Source organism: Brienomyrus brachyistius, unplaced genomic scaffold (assembly GCF_023856365.1).
Source record: "Brienomyrus brachyistius isolate T26 unplaced genomic scaffold, BBRACH_0.4 scaffold82, whole genome shotgun sequence".
NCBI lineage: Eukaryota > Metazoa > Chordata > Actinopteri > Osteoglossiformes > Mormyridae > Brienomyrus > Brienomyrus brachyistius.
The window spans coordinates 501,168-519,382 of NW_026042357.1; the positions used below are offsets into that span (position 1 = coordinate 501,168).

Below are 18,215 nucleotides of genomic sequence, written 5' to 3' on the forward strand. Positions count from 1 at the left end.
CTATAATAGCGATTTAAGTAGAAAAACCGGACGAATCCCTTGAAATATATCATCTGATCGATGTCTGGAGGTGTGGCAACCGTAGTATAAGCGGAATAATTGACTCCTGACCGTTGAATTATTAGAAAAATAATGCACACCCGAGGTGTAACTGTAAACGACCGTATTAATATTTCGTTTATTACATTTATTGTTTACAAATGTTATTCCTTGTTTAACTGTATAAGACGAGTGATGCCTTTTATTGTGAAAGAACGGCTTTTATTTTGAAGGAACATAGAGCAACAAGCTGCAGTAAACCAGTGTTGCAAACCGCACAGTAGCGGGAAACTTCATGGAAGTAGAAGCAAGGTGTGTTCCGTGGAAAAGGAATAGTTATATTACGATTCTTTTTTTGGTTAATTTCTTAAATACCAGTGATGGTTTTAGCTCCTGGTTGATGAGGAACAAGCTCTTACGGTGAGTTCACAAGGCAAGGTTAAATAAAGGATTGTGAACCATCAGTTTGAGAGACCATCATTTCAACCGGGGACGCTACAGTAACGGTACAGTAACCACCTCGGGTGTGCGTTATTTTCTAATAATTCAACGGCCCGTCGTCAATTATTCCTTACATAACCGCTTTGCTTTTCAGTGTTTTAAGGAGGTGATGGAAAATAGAGATATAATCTATCGATCTCTTGAACAGTAGCACGCAAGCTTACGCGATGTGTCACTTCACTTGAAACCCCTACTCTTTGCAAACACTTCAAAGGTTTTCCGAAACCGCGAAAGCACCAAGTTGTCAGTGCAGAAGTATGCATGTCCTACTGGAGTTGGCAAACAGGCTGAGCAAATTGCAAAAGTCTGTAAAAAATCATCCAGATAGCACCATGTTATTGTTTCAACGTTGCATTATAGTTAAATGCGTCGAATTATGCTCAGTGTTAAATTATCAGCCTTGAAACTGAATTGATTTTTGGTCAGATTTTCAATATTGAAAAATCGATGGTGGCAAAACCTTGATTCAATGTTGATATAAAGTGAGAGATCGAAGACCGACGTTGATTCAACCTTTTTGTCTGATATGGAATCATTTCATTTCAAAATATGTGTGCTATCTGGGGAACTAATGCTAGTTTTTACCCAGTGGGCACAGCATGTGTTATTCACGTGGATTTTTGGTGGTTATTTGGTGAAGTGGTGGATCCACCAATTTTCACCTGATATCCACATAGATCCATCGTGATTTTAGGTATGTGGGAAAGATGTACTAAATCCACGTGGAATTTTTGATCCCACTACCAATCTGTAGTTTCAGCTGTTAAAGTCCAATATTACTATTGCCTCATTTTGGTCTTGACGGGCTTCTACATGCCTGAGGAGACTGCTGAGTCGGAGCCTCGATAAACTCCGTAAACTTTACGGCAACTGTGTTCGAAACGCTAACAAGCTACACTTTTATTTCAGTATCTTGTTGTTTTATTTTTGTGACCTAGTGACGGATTGTGTAGTATTTTATTTAAGGAAAAAAATCCAGTGAGTATAAATAATGTGGAATGGAAAAATTGCGTTACGACGCTATCAGTGCGTCTGACGTCATCCAAATTTGAACGTTTTTTCCTGGGTTTATGACGACTGCTGACCGTTAAGCCGTCTTTCGCGCGGATTTCTCCTTTCATCCAGTGACTAGGATTTCGACGTTTCTCGAAGCTCATATGAGTAATACATGCTTTGCTTTACATATTAAACAGTGAGTCAGATAAATTACCTTTTTGAGATTCATATTGTAAAACAGTATGGTTTACAGCTGACGGCATCACATGTGCTTCACCGAGAGCAATTTTTAATGTTACCCAGTTGATGTTCTTTAAAAATGATCATATTCTTACATGACAAATTAAAATTTTGTACAGAGTACAGATCTTGTGTCGCCAACCCATTGCTGATGAGTGCAGAGGCGGTGTTAATTATATTTAATTATTCTTGTCCGTTGTCAGATTATTCAGAGTTGTGAAGCTTTTCAGACATACAGTAATGAAAACTGTACAATTAAGTTATATAGACGGCATGTTTTGTGTACTGTAATGTTATTGATATAGCATTATAATGCATCGGTCATGAAAGTCATGCTTGTGTACGCCGACTGAAGTCCTTGCAGTAGTCTTTCGCTTTTAGTCTTTATGTTTTTCCTGTCTAGTTACTAATTATCCAGGATTTCGAAGCTTTTCTCGTGTAATTAATACATACTTAATTCAATCTACACATTAAAAAGTGCTGAGCGATATGGCCTAAAGTTAAGTTTTCAAAGTTTTTATAGAATTCTTATTTTTGTGTTCTCATTTTTATTCTAGGGCAAAGTTCAAAGAATGTCCATCACAAATGCTTACTGCCAGAAAATCTCACAATGACAAATTTCAAATGTCAGAATAAAGTAAGTAAAGTGACCAAGTTTAGCTACTGTATGATCAAAGCACAAATGCAGTGGCACTGACACAGATATGATATGCTGATCTTCATGGAGTAAAATGTATGTTTTTGTCTTACCCATCTTTCTTTTTTTCTTTCATCTTACAACTCTTGTTCAAAGTCATGCAATGCTTCCAGACTGTCCATCTGGACAACTTCAGGTACATCTCCTCTACCATTTGAAGCCTCCTACCCTGGTTTGCCAGCATCTTGCTTACCTCCAATAGAAGGTGAAGGCACCGTCTCTGAAACCGTGATGTTACAGACAGTACAGTGTGGGAGTGATATACAGCTGTTGCAAATAGATACCTAGTGGAATGTGGATTAATAGTGCATAAGGTATTTTTTTATGTCCAGCCTAAATCTGATATTACGGATGATTTGTTGTGAGATATTTATTCACTATTTAATGTATTCAGTTGAATTTATTAGTTCAGAGCCTATGATGTAAAATTGTATGAGCTCAGTTCATTATTTACTTGACAATTGAATGGTGCATATTATAAGCAATGTTGCAAATGAAATCATATCTAGTCAGATGATTGCCATTATGGTTAGTGGTTCATACGCAGCTCCAAGGCTTATCTGGTGACTTAAATTTATTGTAAACATATATCTTTAAATAACAATGTTTAAATTAAATATGCAGAGGTTTCCATGTTATGATTTTGGAATTTATACCACAGCATTCACTAAAACAAAACCTGTTTCCTCAAAAGCTCTATGTTATACTTTATTTCAGTTTAAGAAGTGCATGAAAATTGGTGGGGCTACTGCAAAGGAAAAAATTGACCAGCAGGTATGTGAATTTCAGCATCACTATGCACTACACATCAGCATTTCCCAAGTTTTAGGTAAATGCTTGGTTCATGCCATTATCATCATATAAAACAATTATCAATTTTTTAATGAAAGAAATATGAGTCATGTAAGTTTATTTTCCTGATAATTCTGACCATGCAGTATGACTCTGTAAATGCTCACACATCAATTTTATTGTATTTATTTTGTTTACCTTGTCTTTTGATAGATGAACTTTTCAGTTTCTATGTTTTTTTTTCTGACAAAATTAGATTAAAATGTTTATAATATGAGGAAATCTGTATTATATTCTAACTATTTAAAGTCAAACATTAATACAATAATTCTGATTAATTCATCTGACATTATAGATCAAAGTGTGAACACCACATTTAGACAGTTTTATTTCCTTTTGTTAATCATGTGAAATTGGTGTTTAAAGACCGCTAAGTTTGTGATGTTGATTAAAATATTTATTTTCTTCTAGATTCTTAACCAATGCGCTAATGTGTAAATTTAACATGAAAGGATTGAGATGGGAGAAAGCATCTTTTGAGAAGACAGCACTTTGTAAATTAATAATTGGTGAGTGATTGAACAGTAACTTACGTTATTGTGTCTTTTTTATCAAAACGTTTGTAATTGATGAATTGGAGTCCACACATCTGAATTTGTTAACACTTCTGAATGTTTTTTGTCACTTGATTCACAGACAGTGTGGTAAAGAGCCATAGGGTTACAGAAGCCTTTGTTCACAGCTTCATTGCCAGCAGACTAAGAAATGCACCAAAGCGTCAAGGAAGACCAGACATGCTATAATTATTATTGTAGCGAGTGCTATGGTTTGATTTAGACAGTTATCTAACTGGTCACGAGTGTTTCGTTTATTTTTTAGTGCCAAATATTGTGGCATGTGTTAGTATTATGCACTACACCCAATTGTAATGTGCATCTCATTTAGTTTGTTTTGAAGTATATCTAAATAAATCCATTATAATTGAACATTTATGTGAATTATGTCTTTTTATGTCTACTTTACAGAGGATGTCGTAGATATTGTAAACTTTGCAGAATTTATGTTGAACACAATACATACAATCCACGTGAACTAAACTTGCCTTTTACGCGTAATTAACCTGTGTTTTCCACATGTTGTTTCAACATGTATTGCACATGTTTGTGGCCACTGGGTTTGTAGAATTTATGTTGAACACAATACATATATTCCACATATCAAAATCCACGTGAAAAAAACTTGCCTTTTACGCGTAATTAACCTGTCTTTTCCACATGCTGTTTCCACATGTATTCCATGTGTTTTTGCCCACTAGGGAAGGACCAGTAGCACGTACTTTGGGGAAATGAACTTTAAACGCAGCAATAATTGTTATTCCTGTGGCGGCTGTCCTTTTAATATTAGAAAGCAAGAAACTCGATGCCTTTTATTTAGTAATTAGGTTTATTTCGAAAAGAATTAGACTGAATGGAAAGACAGGGAGAACTCACCCGTATAGTCTTTCCACACTTCTGACTTGAGAAAAGGAGAGCGGGTGCGTTTGTGTGACAGTCACGCCGTAAGAGCTGTTGGGGCCCAGCAAGGGGGAAACATTTCAATACTAAATATTCTATATGTCTGGCTCATTATCTAAAGTCACTGAACTGTAAAATGCGGAATATACTAATCAATAAAAGGTAAAGGTCTTATCATTTATCCTTTCACAAACATACCATCAACTTGGTAATAAAGAAATCAATACAATTATAATTATCATTTTTATCATAAGCACTTCTTTCAGCTGTAGCAGCAGCGGCAGTACCAGCGGGCTACAGAACCAACAGCGACAGCCTAATTATAATCATTTCTACTGACTCCAACCAAGATAAATGGCGTGACTAAAACCGCTGCACAGATAAAAAACCAACACTGGCATTTTCTCCATATATGTGCTCCTTTGTAGTAAGGTTCCTTAATAACGCCTGAATTAAAAAAAAAAATATATAGTGACCTGGCAAGTGTTACAGTGCCCCCTAGGGGCTGAGAAACACCCGACTGACCAGACCTCAGATAACCTTTCAGTACGATAGCGGGATAATGTACAAATGGCCTACTGTTTCACAATTACAGATGATGTTTACATGAGTGATATATCTTTGAAATGTACTATGCGATGGCCTTTAAATTTCTGTTTAAAAAATAAGAGAACTAAGGGAGTGGAAGCCCAGCTCTGCATTTTCATGTCCAAATCGCACCTTGCCAGAGAACAGCTCCGCCTCGTTCAACGTTAACCTTTTCCTTATTGATGTCCAAAAATGTAGTAAACGACCAAAAATAAACAGTTTCACAAAATGTCAGCTTTGCGTTAAAATAATGTGTGTCCCCCCCCATCAGTTTTATAATGACCATTATAATTTAATTAGTACATGTAGCTCTTACCGAACATTAATCTATAGAGTGGATGAAATATTCCTACATGACTTACTTACTTTTATATCCCGTCTTTGTTGTACTTTAACTTTTTCCACTTACCGTATTGCTGCATAACACTTACCTTATTAGTTAGACTGCTAGAGTTAAGACGTGGTAAGATGAATAACTTGATATTTTAATGCATTTTCAAGCGGACGATACAAATGAATAAGGGAGAATGTTACTTGCTATTTTGATGCATTTGTAAGCTTCATAAGCCTACAATGGCAAATTTCAAATGTCTACTATTTAACGACCCGATATGTATAGGTTGGTATCCAACAAAAATACGTTTTTGATCACACTTTTCAGTTTAATTTGTATTGCTTAAAAGTGGTAGTACAACATAGCGACATATTAACTTGCTGCATCTTCAATATCATAATTTGGTCCACATATAGTTCACAAACTAAACTAGGCCTACAGAGCGGCCTATTCAGGACGACACACATCTTAACGCAGCCGATCCATTTTCCTGTAATAATGATAAGAAGCAAGATGGAGAAGTTGGTCGGTTGTTTAATTAAGACAAGATAAACCTGATCGCCTCCAAATAATTATATTGTAGCCTAAAATATCTAGAAAAAAAATCTAACATACATAAAATTACCAATTTTAAGTGAAATCTTTTTAATTATCTTAATTGTATACATAGCGTTCTATGTTCCGAGGTACATCAGTGTCTTTATGTGAAGTTATGTATCTGCTGAAAGGTTACAGTAAAGTTACAGAAAGGTTACAGAAAGTACGAACTGCATCCATCACTTGCATGCCTTTCTGTTCGAGGGCAGCTCAGTGCCTCTCGCAGCAGTTAACAAACCCCGAAGCTTCTCTGGTAGTGAGAAAGTAATTGAACATTGTGGAAAAAATTAACTGATATAATGAGGCATTAACTGGTATAATGAGGTTCGGACACAGCATCTTATTTTAGGGTTGTATATGACCGTTTCGCGACAAATTTGCATTACCATTGTGCGATGTGTTTTTCATGCAGGTTTGCATTGTATCCACGAAGTCAGTCATAACAAAACCTTTATTGAACCTTTACCCACCTATTCTGCACTGTGAGAAAAAAAGGCTACAAATCTGGCACAGTTTTGTTCCCCAAGTGTTCCTGAGTCTATTTTTGTACCTTACATTAGACTAAAAGGTACATTTACTACATCTAGGGTACAACTGGCAGATCTTTGAGGGTACAACTCCAGTGACAAGTACTTGCACTACAAAAGGTACTTTTTTCTGACGGTGTAGTTAAATTTTCCGGAGCAAAGTCTAGTACCGATACAACAGCAAATTTACGATTTTATGCAATATATTAACGAAATATATAGGTCTACGTATTAATTTATTTTAATGTGAATTAGAAAAAAACGCAGAAAACTAATGTGTCCTTAAAGTGATCACATATGACTGAACCCAAATCCTTCCAACAGCTTGTCTCAGACTGGGGGTGGGGTGTTTTTTTTTCTTGATTACGATAAAGTAGCGTTTTTGCAATCATGCTTTTACACATTTCAGCCAGTAGACGGAGCCATATGAGAAGCATTCGCTTCTTATTTTTACGTAACACGTGATACACAACATGATTTGTTTCGATCATTTTTATATATGTAAGCCATAAGGTGTTAAAACTGGTCAGAGAAGTACACAATTGAACATGAGTATAACTACTAAAATTAGGGGAGTAAATTGAGGTTTCTTATCGGGTTAAGCTACTGCCATACAGGTTATGGGTTTACACTTTTTCATCATGTGGTTATAAGTCTACTGACATCTGAAGGTGTGATAGCCAGCGGCCCATTCCATATAATTAACACGATTGGCTCCTAATCTCTCTGACCCAGAGCCAGTAATTAGTTATTAAAAATTGATCAATGGAAAGGAATCTTAAGAATTTTGATTTTTGAAATTTTTTCAAAATTAAAACAAACTGGAGCACAAGTGTGAGGATCGTTCTAGTCAGAGGTCGAAGATGAAGTAGAATTTAGACAAACATGGATTTTGGAATGAACAGAAGCAGCAGTATGGAATCAGCAACAGGAACCTTGGACGCAAACTTCAAAAAAGACGAAAAGAAACTGGAAATCTGGACCAGACAGGAATCCAGATACGAGTATGCAAAGCAAGGGTAGTACAGCTGTTTGCTAAAATCCCAGATCTCCATTTTGTACCAATAAGAATATCATTACTTAAGAAAATTTTATTATACAAATTCATATTTTACATATGTAATAGTGTCTTAAATGTCAGGTAATCTATTTTTGTAATGGACAGTTAGCCAGTTATGCTAACATGTAATGCTTGTTTTATTTACATATGTCTGGGGAAGTAAGGTTTTTAAAACTGTAAATGGTGGAATAAGGCATCTGTAGATTTTGAAGAATCACTTAGATAGACAATTTCAAAACCTTTTCTTCCCTTAAGTAATGTTCAGTTTACACAGTCTCTACACGGCAGATTTTTGGTGAAACTGCCGCCATTCTGCAGAATATATCTTATCATTGGGTCAATTTAAATCACTCTGGTCATGGTTATTCCAGTGTTTCCTAATTTGTGTAATGGAGTCAGTTCCCTTATTATGATAAGCCATCCTGTATAACTATCTACTGTAGTCACATAGTGCTTGTCGTAGAAAATAGACCAGCGCTTGGTGAAGCAGACCCTTGCAGTTTTGTTGTGAGCCGTGGTAAGCTGGGTATCTATAGACCATCTCTAGGGTTAAGAAAATGGTTCTATTATTACTGTATTTTATCTTACAAAATATTCCTGACATTGGAATGTATTGTTTGGTGCCTAAGCACTATCATACCAGGAAAGACTATTTTACTGGAAACGGCTGGCCTTCATCCAAGATCAGATGAGTACGCAGGCAGTCAAATACAAGGCACCACCTACGAGCAATTCTGCTCCGGTTCCTTGCCTCACTTTTCTTAAGCTCTGCTTCAGCCATACTTTCAAACAATGTAACTTCAAAGTCTTGTCAACTGAGCAAGAAGTAGGGTAATTATGACATTACTTTTAGCCCAAAAATACGAGTACATCATATGAGCCGGAGGTAGTTATTTTTAAAGGGCATTTACCACAGTTTTACGAGAGACTATGGTCATTTTTGTGTTTACTTCCTTGTCTATTTATAAACCCAATTAATAAGTAAAACCCCTCAAACTAAAATAACAGACTTTACTAATACACCGGGCAAACCTACAATAAACACGATTAATTACTGAGAGAACGAAACCGATGAAGTTATGAGGAAGTATGACTAATATTAAAACCCAAACGGTAAGTTGTCGATCTATGGACAGAACCTAAAATTATTATAAATGTAATATTATAACGTAAAATATTATAAAATAGTGTGTCGAAGTAGTTTGTTGGGGGGTTTTAATATTCTATTTTTTTTTACTTGGACAGCTGGTATTAAACTGAATAGCTGGGAAAATCTCTGACGTATCCATGCACGAAGTAAAAATATGAATATATGACTTAGATTGCCTACCAAAAGATACTCATCTTCATTGTGGTTGCAGAATAGCTCCGCTTCTTTTATCACGTAGGTAAAAGGTTGCAAAGCTTAAGCAAATGATGACATTTTCATTGTCGTTTTCACTTTTGAGAGTTCTCATTTATTTTTATGTTTTTTTTTTTTTTTTTAACAGAAAAGTCACGACATAGGTTTCAAAGGTACAATGATTCCTGTAAGAATCATTTTTAACTTTGAAATAGTATTCGCTAATACAAGGGCAACTTTTTAAACCACAACCGAAAATACGCTGGTAAAAACGTAACTCTGAATAATCTATTGAATGACGTTTTTAATCTTGGTACTAAATCTTAACCTTGGTTAGCCTTCCTATTACGTCAAAGCGATATAGAACTAAGTAGTACAGCTTGTCTACATTATTATTAGCACTTCTGTTTTAAAAAATTAAAAACGGATACGGCGAACTTACTGTGATTTAAAGAGACATTTACTTAATACTATTTTATACAATAAGTGTTTTTGTATACCCTAAGGGTATAATGCCGTCTTTGGGACTTGGTTCCATGGTCTCCAACTCCATGTTTTAGCAAGTTTTTGTACTCACAATGCTTACAAATCATTCTATCATTTCAACTGAATGAAAACAAAAATATATACTACAAATAAATAAAATCACTGGTCACATGTCATTTGATCACAGGCTTCTTTGGACGACGGCATGCACAGATATGTCTGTCAACCGAATATCTTAATTTAGGCAGTGCATCTTCTCCATTAAGTCCACTGCACCAATGCCGTAGCAATGGAGTCAACATTGGTGGGGGGGGCGTAATTATAAAATATATTGGAGGACAATTGAATACTGTGGGGGGGTGTCTCCCCGGCCTTGCAGTGCACGATTGTTTAGGCCCTTTGCAGTATCCGTGAGCCCTCGCACGGCCATGATGGTGCCGCAGGTGACCGACCCCCCTCTTGCGGCCACGATGGTGTAGGACACGCGCGACCCCCTTCCGCCCTCATCGGCAGGAGGCCAGAGCGCCGGCGGAAGTGTCGCCTCACTCATTCAAGATGGCGGCGTTTATCCGGAAGTAAGAAAACGATTCGGGGCGAGAATTCCTGTTAAAAACCGCCACTTTCCATCGAATAATAAGAAGGGGCAGTGGCGGAACCCGTCCTTCGAAGGTGGCCGAGTCGGATAACCCGTGCGCCGGTTGAGGTGGGTACTTTGCGAGCCTTTCTTCCTAGCCCGACGCGGCTCGCCAGGTCGCTAGCAAACAGCTAGCCCGCTAGCTGCCCGTCTCGGACAGCCGACTTTGGCTAGTTATCCCGCGCGGTACCGCTGTTTTTCTGTACATATTGCCATTTTTACAAGCTGTTCCGTTTTATTCTAATATCTTGGTGGTTATGTGAAGTAGCGGCAGTCGCCGCTGCTCAGGTAGTTCGGGGTCTAACTTTTTCTTTGACGTGGTCGCGTCTCACCTGCGAGGCGGCGGCGGCGTTGTCGGCGGTAACGTGGCGCTAGCGGAGTCACTCCACATTTGTCCTGTAGTTGTGGGTAAAAGTTACCGCCCGAGCCGCGCTTATGCCGAGACGCCGGTGGTGTTAAGTGACAGGGAGCCGTGTGACAGTTCGGCGCAGATCGACCTCCCCGGCAGCCAGTCTACGCTGCGATAAGCGCGGAGGGTGAACGATTTTAATGACATTTTGTCGGTGAGGGGAAACACTTTATTTCCTTGTCTACCGTACTTGGTTCTTAAGTACCAGATCATTATTAATAATAATAATAATAATACGGATAATAATAATAGTAATAATAATAATAATAGTTACTATTATTAGCGGTGATGATGGTGTTGCTGCAGAACCATACTTTGTTTTTTGTCCTGTCAGTAAAAGGCATAATCGACAAAGCCATCATTCTTGCAGGTGTTTTCCGCTTGATTTCCTAGTACATACCTATCCATGCACAATTGATAAATGTCACATTTCCTAAAATTCAGACAAATTGTAATGATAGCCGTGATCTGTGCAAAACCCGGTGGGTATTTTCCCGATTCATTTTGCATATCATACATAACTAATATAATTCGTTTTTTTATTGCGTGTTTGCTTTTAGTTTTCCACCACATGCTAAGTAAACGAGGCATTAATGTGATTTGATACGTAAAGGGATTTTACACCCGCAAAAGGTTTATCTTTTTTATGCGCGAGGAAACAATAAGCTGTTTTAGTTTATCTTCTGCAGGATTTTTTATTAGACGAAATCTGTGAAGTAGCCCAAATTAGGAAGGATTTATTACGAAACTGCAGTTTACTCGGTATGTGCTCAGTGTCAATGTATTTAAATAAATGTAGCAAAAATACAGTCATCTTTTCTGTTCTGCCTAACTAGATGAAAACCAACATTATGATGGAAAATTACTTCTGAACAATTATCAGAAGTAATTTTCAGCTTGAATGTCAAGGTTTTGGTTATCTTCTACAAGCAAACTATATCTGACAGAAGACGAGAATGTATGGTAGACTATGTAGAAAAAACTTCTGGCTTCTTTCTCATGAAGTTGAAGATTTTCTAGCTAAAGAAAAAATGCAAAATTTCCTTCGAATGCTGTCCTTTTTTTTTCTAAAATGTAAGTGACCTTGGCCTTTTTGTCTCGCTGTGTTTCGCTTTTTGTGTGTTCCTGCTCCTTTTGTCGGATAGGCAGATCCCCACACGGTCATTCTTCTAACATTGAACTTCCATTCAAGTTATGTTTCCGGTTGTAAGCGTACAAGACGGACTGGGATGTGCTTCTGGTCACACCTGCGTGAGATACCCAGATCAACTGTCAGTGAAAAGCTCTGTGGAGGCCAGCGACTCAGCTGGATGTCACGCAGTGCTGGGCTTGCCTGTACTTGCGGGTGTGGGTGTAGTGTGGAAGCCGTGTGTGTACTTTTCCCTCTGCTTGCTTTCTTTGGTCATGGCTTACTTTGTGCTGCTGTCTTGGGCTTCAGCTCCGCTGCGGTGATCCACGTTTCAGACTTGTTGGGGTTCGTGATGACATGGGGGGCTTGTTTTGCTTTTGACTTGTGCTTACCCGTGGTGGCATGATTTATTTTCACCTCAGCCCAAACCACTATTTTATGTTGGGGGGGGGGTTCTGTTTTGAATTACATCAAATTAAGTGCCATTTCATTAAAAAATCTTTTCCCTACTGCTTATTTAAACCTCCCCCTCCCCTCCCCTCCCCAGTGGGCAGGCAAGAGAGGAGGGTAGGAAAGAAGCTCGGGACAAGTTGTTATGACCTGTTTTTTCAGTTCAGTCATTTCCTCTACCATTGGATTCCATTTGTTATTTGTGCGGTGAATGTACCCAGTATGTCGGGTCCTGTGCACTGCAAAGCAGTAGCATCAGCCTCGTGTTTGAGGGTCAGCCTTGTCCTGGGGGTTTGCTGTTCAAACCGGAAATTGTTCAGCTACGGTTTAAACTCATAGGTTTGTCAGTTAAGGTGACCTCGCCATGTAAATTGACAGGAGAATATTAATAACCTTACTGGTCTCCATCTCAGGGGAGGCTGCCTGAGCATTTCTGTGAAAGATGTCTTGTGAACGAAATTGTCACAGAAGGTGAAGTAAACCGAAAGCGAAGCTCTGCCCATGGCCACGCTCACTTAATTTGTTGAGAGACGCATTACAGTCCTGAAAGTCAGTCAGTGGCATGACGGATGGGCAGAAAGGGGTCTGCGTTTCATTGAAATCATGCTTCGCTGCCCTCTCTCTCTCTCTCTCTCTCTTTTTTTTTTCTTCTTACATGGGCACCTTCTCTGCAGCCGGGCCGGTGCGTAAATGAGCAGCCGGCATTGCCTGAGGCGAGTGACGAGCCCTTCTGCCTTTTGATTTCACCGCCCCATCTGCGCCGCGTCCTTTTGTGTTGATACTCTCCACCTCCAGCGGACTGGTGATAAATTTCATTTATGGCTTCTAGGCTGATTGGACTAAGAGAGAAAAATTCCTAAAATGGAGCATGGAGAGTTGTAGTGGTGGTGGTGGGGTGGGGGTCAGGATTGGGTTATGGTCTCAACTACATTTCTGCCTTCCTGGAATCCCTGTGTTCATTAGGTAATGGTTCATGTATTAAACATAAACTGACCCCCCCCCCCCCCAAAAAAAAAACAAAAAAAAAAGATGACTGTAGAAAAAAGGGTTACTGTTGCTATTTTTAATAAGACAGTGATTTCTTTGTTCAGTGCATGAAATGTATTTTTTCTTTGTTCTGAGAAAGCGAATGTTAACAAAAGGTCTGTGTACAATAATTAAAAAAAAATTGAAAGTCTGTAGTAAACATTTGGGATCAGATTCCAGGTTTAAATTCCCACACCTTTTACAGACATTGCTTTTGGTGTATGCTGAGAACGTTATGTGAATAATTCAGATAGATTCAGAAACTTCAGATTAGATGTGGGGTGTGAATGCACACACGCTGGTCGAATGCTAATTACTTCCAAATGAGGCTTTTGACGCCTGGATTTGTGGTTTCGGGGGTAATACCAGATGTTCTCCGTAGTAGAGGACTGATGTATATGTGTGTGTCTAAGGAGACAGGAAAGTCATCCTTCTTTTTGTCAAACGTTAATTTAGAGCAGTAACGACGTGGGGCGGGAAGAGAGGTGGTTCCTGGGAAGTCGGCTTTAGTCCTTAAAAATGGCCCTTGTCAGTTTTCCCCCGATTTGGAAGGACACCCAGCTGAGATGACACCTTAGCCTGACTCAGAACATCACGTCCTGAACTGCGTTCGTACTGATACCAGGACTTTGTTTTTTCTCCATGTGAAGTCCTGAGCTGATTATTCTGCATTTATTCATTTTAAAACCTTGTTGCAGATTTACATGTCGACGTTAGTAGTGTCGGTTGTATTTCTCTCTCTCTTTTTTTTAAACATTTTCAGCTGTTTAGTGAACATTGCAAGACCGACTTGAAATAAATTTCCCCCAGTGCTGAGAGGTGTTCATGTCTCTCTCACATCATTCTCTCATTTCATTCACTGCCTGACCTGTAGATGCACCAATGGTGAATAAGTGTGCTAAATTGGACTAGTTTGATTCAAACTTCCAAACATAGGCTCTCATTTCCTGACTTGGAATCCTAATTCTGTCTGTTTCTGTCTCGTTGTGATTTCATTTTTCTGTGTCACTTCTGCATCCTTTTTTCCCCTTTTCTATTTTCAAATTTTTGGTTAATGTAAGACAGTGTTTCTTTTTTAGTCTTTGGTGTTGCAGTTTTTTTCTTGTTTGTTTGAGTGCATGTTGTGAGGCAGCTAGACCTCAGTAACCTTAACGTTTATGCGCTGCTCCTGTTTATGATACTTCTCTATAAGCAATGAGCACAAGGGATTCACCATGACTTACTTTCCAAGATTTGTGGGGGCATCCTTTTAGCAACTGCTTGTCGGTGGTATCTTGCTGCACGGCTCTCAGTGTTTGATCATCGATGTTCTGAAACTTTTCACGCAAAGTTCACTGTTCAGTACGCGTCTCAGTTTTGTGCTCACGGTGCCATCTCAGTACAGCAGAGAAGCATAATTTTATTTAGAAGTCGTCATTAAAACTGCAAACACAATTAGAAACCATTTTAAACCAAACAAGGCAAAATGTCTGTTGACGTGTCTAAATAACAAAACCTGATAGAAGCTTATTTGTAAACTGTAAAAAATCAAAAGACAACCATAACAAACTGAATCCTGTGTTCTCTTGTGTATCTGTAGCAATAAACACTCTAGCCTTAGTAATTTTTTACTAAAAGTGCCTAAAATGCCATGGGGAGACTAACTTGCAGAGGTGGTTTCTTATTACGGTCTTGGTCTTATCAACTGCTCTCTCCCTGGTGTTGGTGCAATCTATCAGGAAACCAAAATGTTCTTTAACTACTGATTTAAGTGATGTGGGAGGGTCTTTGAGCGCTGCAACACTATTCGTAACCAACCCACAGCCACAGTCACAAGTTGCAAATTTAGGTTTCGCCAATGTCAAGAAGGGCATTCGTTCGTTTCATTATGCGTTCTGAACCGAAAATGATGTAACTGAATGGCACACAATGACTGCTGTTATTGCCCTATTTTAACATGTCATTTTTTAAAAAATTTGATTTCTTAATGCAGCCTACAGCAGATGGGTTGTGGTCCTCGTGATTGTGCAGAGAGGCAGAGAGAGAGAGAAAAAGAGAGAATGTGTGCTGGGTGTATGTATAAACAGACATACTGAAACAGTTCTCGTATTGGTGGTCTATGGGAACTCTTAGTGCTCTTTGAAGCTCTCATCAGTCAAAAGCAGTTTAATGTCAGGGGTCAGATGCGGGCGACTGAGAGGAGCTGGGAAACCAGATGACCCTAAGGCACACCTGTCTCCGCTGCCCTCGGCCTCTCAGCATTGTCTGCCTCCATGAGAGATGTCCCTTTGCATTAGAAATATCGCACACTTTTACTCTGTGTCAGTTTGGGAGCTACAGAATGGTGGTAAGCACCTCCCCGTGCGTCCGGCTGGTTTCTGGCGGACGCTTCCCCACCCACCCTTTTCCCATCCTTTAGTGGTAAGTCCCCCCTCCCCCTGCTCCCCGTCAGCCGGCACGGCAGCTCCTCTGGCCATGTGACATCCAAGACCACCTCCAAATGTCACAGGCAATGGGTCATCGCGAAAGTGAAGCAGCGCCACACCAGTCTCCTCCTTAATCCGCCCGGTGGCAGGTTTATGGCAGGCAATGTGCTCTGATGTAACTTTAATCTTAAAACTTCCTTCTATTTGCAACATTCAGCTGATCTCAGGTGTTGCCTAATACTGGGATTGCATCCATATTCTGAAAAGGCGGGTGGATTTTCTCTGCCATCGATGAAGTATCCCTTCCTCACATGTGGCTTCATGTCCAACAGCCTTCCTACCAATGTTCCTTCCCCAGGAAAAATAGGCAGGAAAAATGAAAGACGAATCGTTCTTTGTTATACGTATACGTGCAAGTCCCCCCCCCCCCATTAAAATGAATTTCTGTAGAAAGTATTCCTTTTTTATTAAAAAAAAACATGCCAGACGAATCGTTTATGTAAAAACATTTAAATGGGTATTTTGCATGCAGTGTGTCCGCCAACCGTCTCTAGGAGTTCGGCTGTTTCATAAGGTGCCCGGGGTATGTTACCTTGAGACGTGACAGCTTTGAGTTTTGTGGAATCGCCTTTTCCCAGTGTGTCTATGCTGGACTAATGCTGGAACTATGTCATAAGTACGCGCGATTAGTCCATTTGTGTCCCGATTCTGAAATTTCCTTGGGATTTCAGACATTGTTTATCCTTATGCCCTTAGTCAGCAGAATGGCATCAGTGCTGAGCGTTGGCAGTTAATGCCTTCGGAGTAAATGCTGTTTTCACCTGCTTCTGGCATGCCGGTTCGAGCAGACGGATTCCCTTTGAGGCTGGCAGGATGCTGATGTATAATTTACATGGTGGGGAAAAGGGCTCCCAATTGAGAATATAGTGAGGCTGCTTCCTGTATCTTACCTCTCAGTGGCTTGTCAGTTTGGAGACGTCTTCAGTGCAGATCCGGTAAGATAAAGGCCAGTAACTGCTCTAAGGGAAAGTGCAATTTGGCAGCTTTTTACCTGCTAGCTGGGAGTCCCTCTTTACTTCTGTGTCAAATATGGCACTGTAATGGGTTGGATGGAATGGAAATCAGTGAGGGAGCAGCTTGGTAAAAGTCTGGGCCTGTGGCTCAAATTTATAATTTTTTTAAATGCCCCTTATGATGCTAGAACTTGGGGTATTGTACCCTTGCGAGTTTCTGCTTAAATTCAGCTCCATGCTCCTGCTTATGTATGTTAATCGTTTCTAAGTGTTTGCTGCCTCTGGCCCCCGGTTCCCCCCCTAAATGGATTCTGTTTGCAAAACCTCCATTAAAACACCCGAAGATTAATGTGATACATCTGTGTTTTGCCAACGAGCTAGCACTATTCTTTAATTTGTCTCTGATGGGTCATCATCATAATCAGGCTTGAGAGCTTTAAGTGTTATTAAAGGTGTGCCTTGATCTTGGAAATCTGTTGCGCGTGTGTTTGACTGGTTCATAAGTGGCAGAACATTTACAGTGCCAGGTTTGGCCCTCTGGAACTGGTGTCTTCATGTGCAGGTACTTTCCACTACCCATGATTTTATCATCAAGGCAGCCGTTGGGTAAGTCACCATTAGAAACAGCATTGCTTGGGTTAGTGAAAGGAAAACTGAAATAATTTCTGTCTAGCCAGGCATGTGGAACAATGCGAAATGAAAACCTTCTAGTTTGCTCTAAAAGGAACCCCCCCCTGCCCCCACCTCTGGCCTCTTCCTTATGGTGTCTTAACGTTGCAGATTGGAGCAACCCCAGCCCCGAGGTGACTTCCGCGTGCGTCACTTGGCAGGCAGTCATGACATGACCTCTGAATCAAGGTGCGCTACTGGTTTTGTTTTGTTTGTTTTTTTTGGGAAAAACACGCACTGCAGCTTCTGAGTGGTGGCGGCTCATTGGATATTTTACATTACAAAGGTGAAACTAGTATAAACGTTCAGTCAGTGTTATCTTACTGGGTAATCAGAGCACCGCAGTGTGCTGTGCGTCTTTAAAATGCCGCCTTTTGCACTGCATGTGGCAGTGGACGGCTCCCTACGTGATCGGGATGGGTGGGAGTGTGACTGATCGTGCAGTGAGACATTTAGCCCTGACGACCTGATCATTTCTCCTGACGCTAACCTGCAATCAGGAATAAGGCGTAAGGTTCTTAAAGTCTCGGCATTCTGTCTGTCAGTGGAGCGGCCATGTTTGCACTTCCTCAACACAGGAGCCTAATCAGAGTGGCTAGCAAAGTCTAAACATGGAAACAGTACGGAAATCAAACCAAACGTTTGCGTGAACTATTTTTAATGAATGAATGGTTGTAGCTTGACACTACAGACACCAAGGACATAATGGGAAACAGCTTCAGTTTTATATATATATATATTTTAAACATATTTGGAGCAATATTCCC

The 18,215-nt window shown here is 39.7% G+C and overlaps 1 protein-coding gene and 1 long non-coding RNA gene across 6 annotated transcripts in view; both read left to right on the forward strand.

The window, feature by feature from the left end:
- Positions 1-311: 311 nt before the first annotated feature.
- On the forward strand, positions 312-4,251 carry LOC125726980 (uncharacterized). Of its 3 annotated transcripts, none has more exons than XR_007388484.1 (6): positions 312-351; positions 2,334-2,413; positions 2,570-2,678; positions 3,191-3,247; positions 3,737-3,834; positions 3,962-4,251. It is a non-coding gene; the product is annotated as an uncharacterized LOC125726980 (long non-coding RNA). The 3 variants fall into 3 exon arrangements; XR_007388483.1 differs by having other exon boundaries at positions 318-545; XR_007388482.1 differs by having other exon boundaries at positions 318-459.
- Positions 4,252-10,082: 5,831 nt separating this feature from the next.
- The window catches only part of LOC125726977 (protein strawberry notch homolog 2-like), a 47,114-nt gene continuing 38,981 nt past the window's right edge, over positions 10,083-18,215 (forward strand). For 2 of the 3 annotated variants that reach the window (XM_049003525.1, XM_049003527.1), the window contains exon 1: positions 10,084-10,416. The gene's annotated coding sequence lies outside the window, so the exon portion shown is untranslated. Of the gene's footprint in view, positions 10,417-17,559; positions 17,638-18,215 lie in introns of all 3 variants that reach the window. The other variant, XM_049003526.1, reaches the window with a different exon arrangement.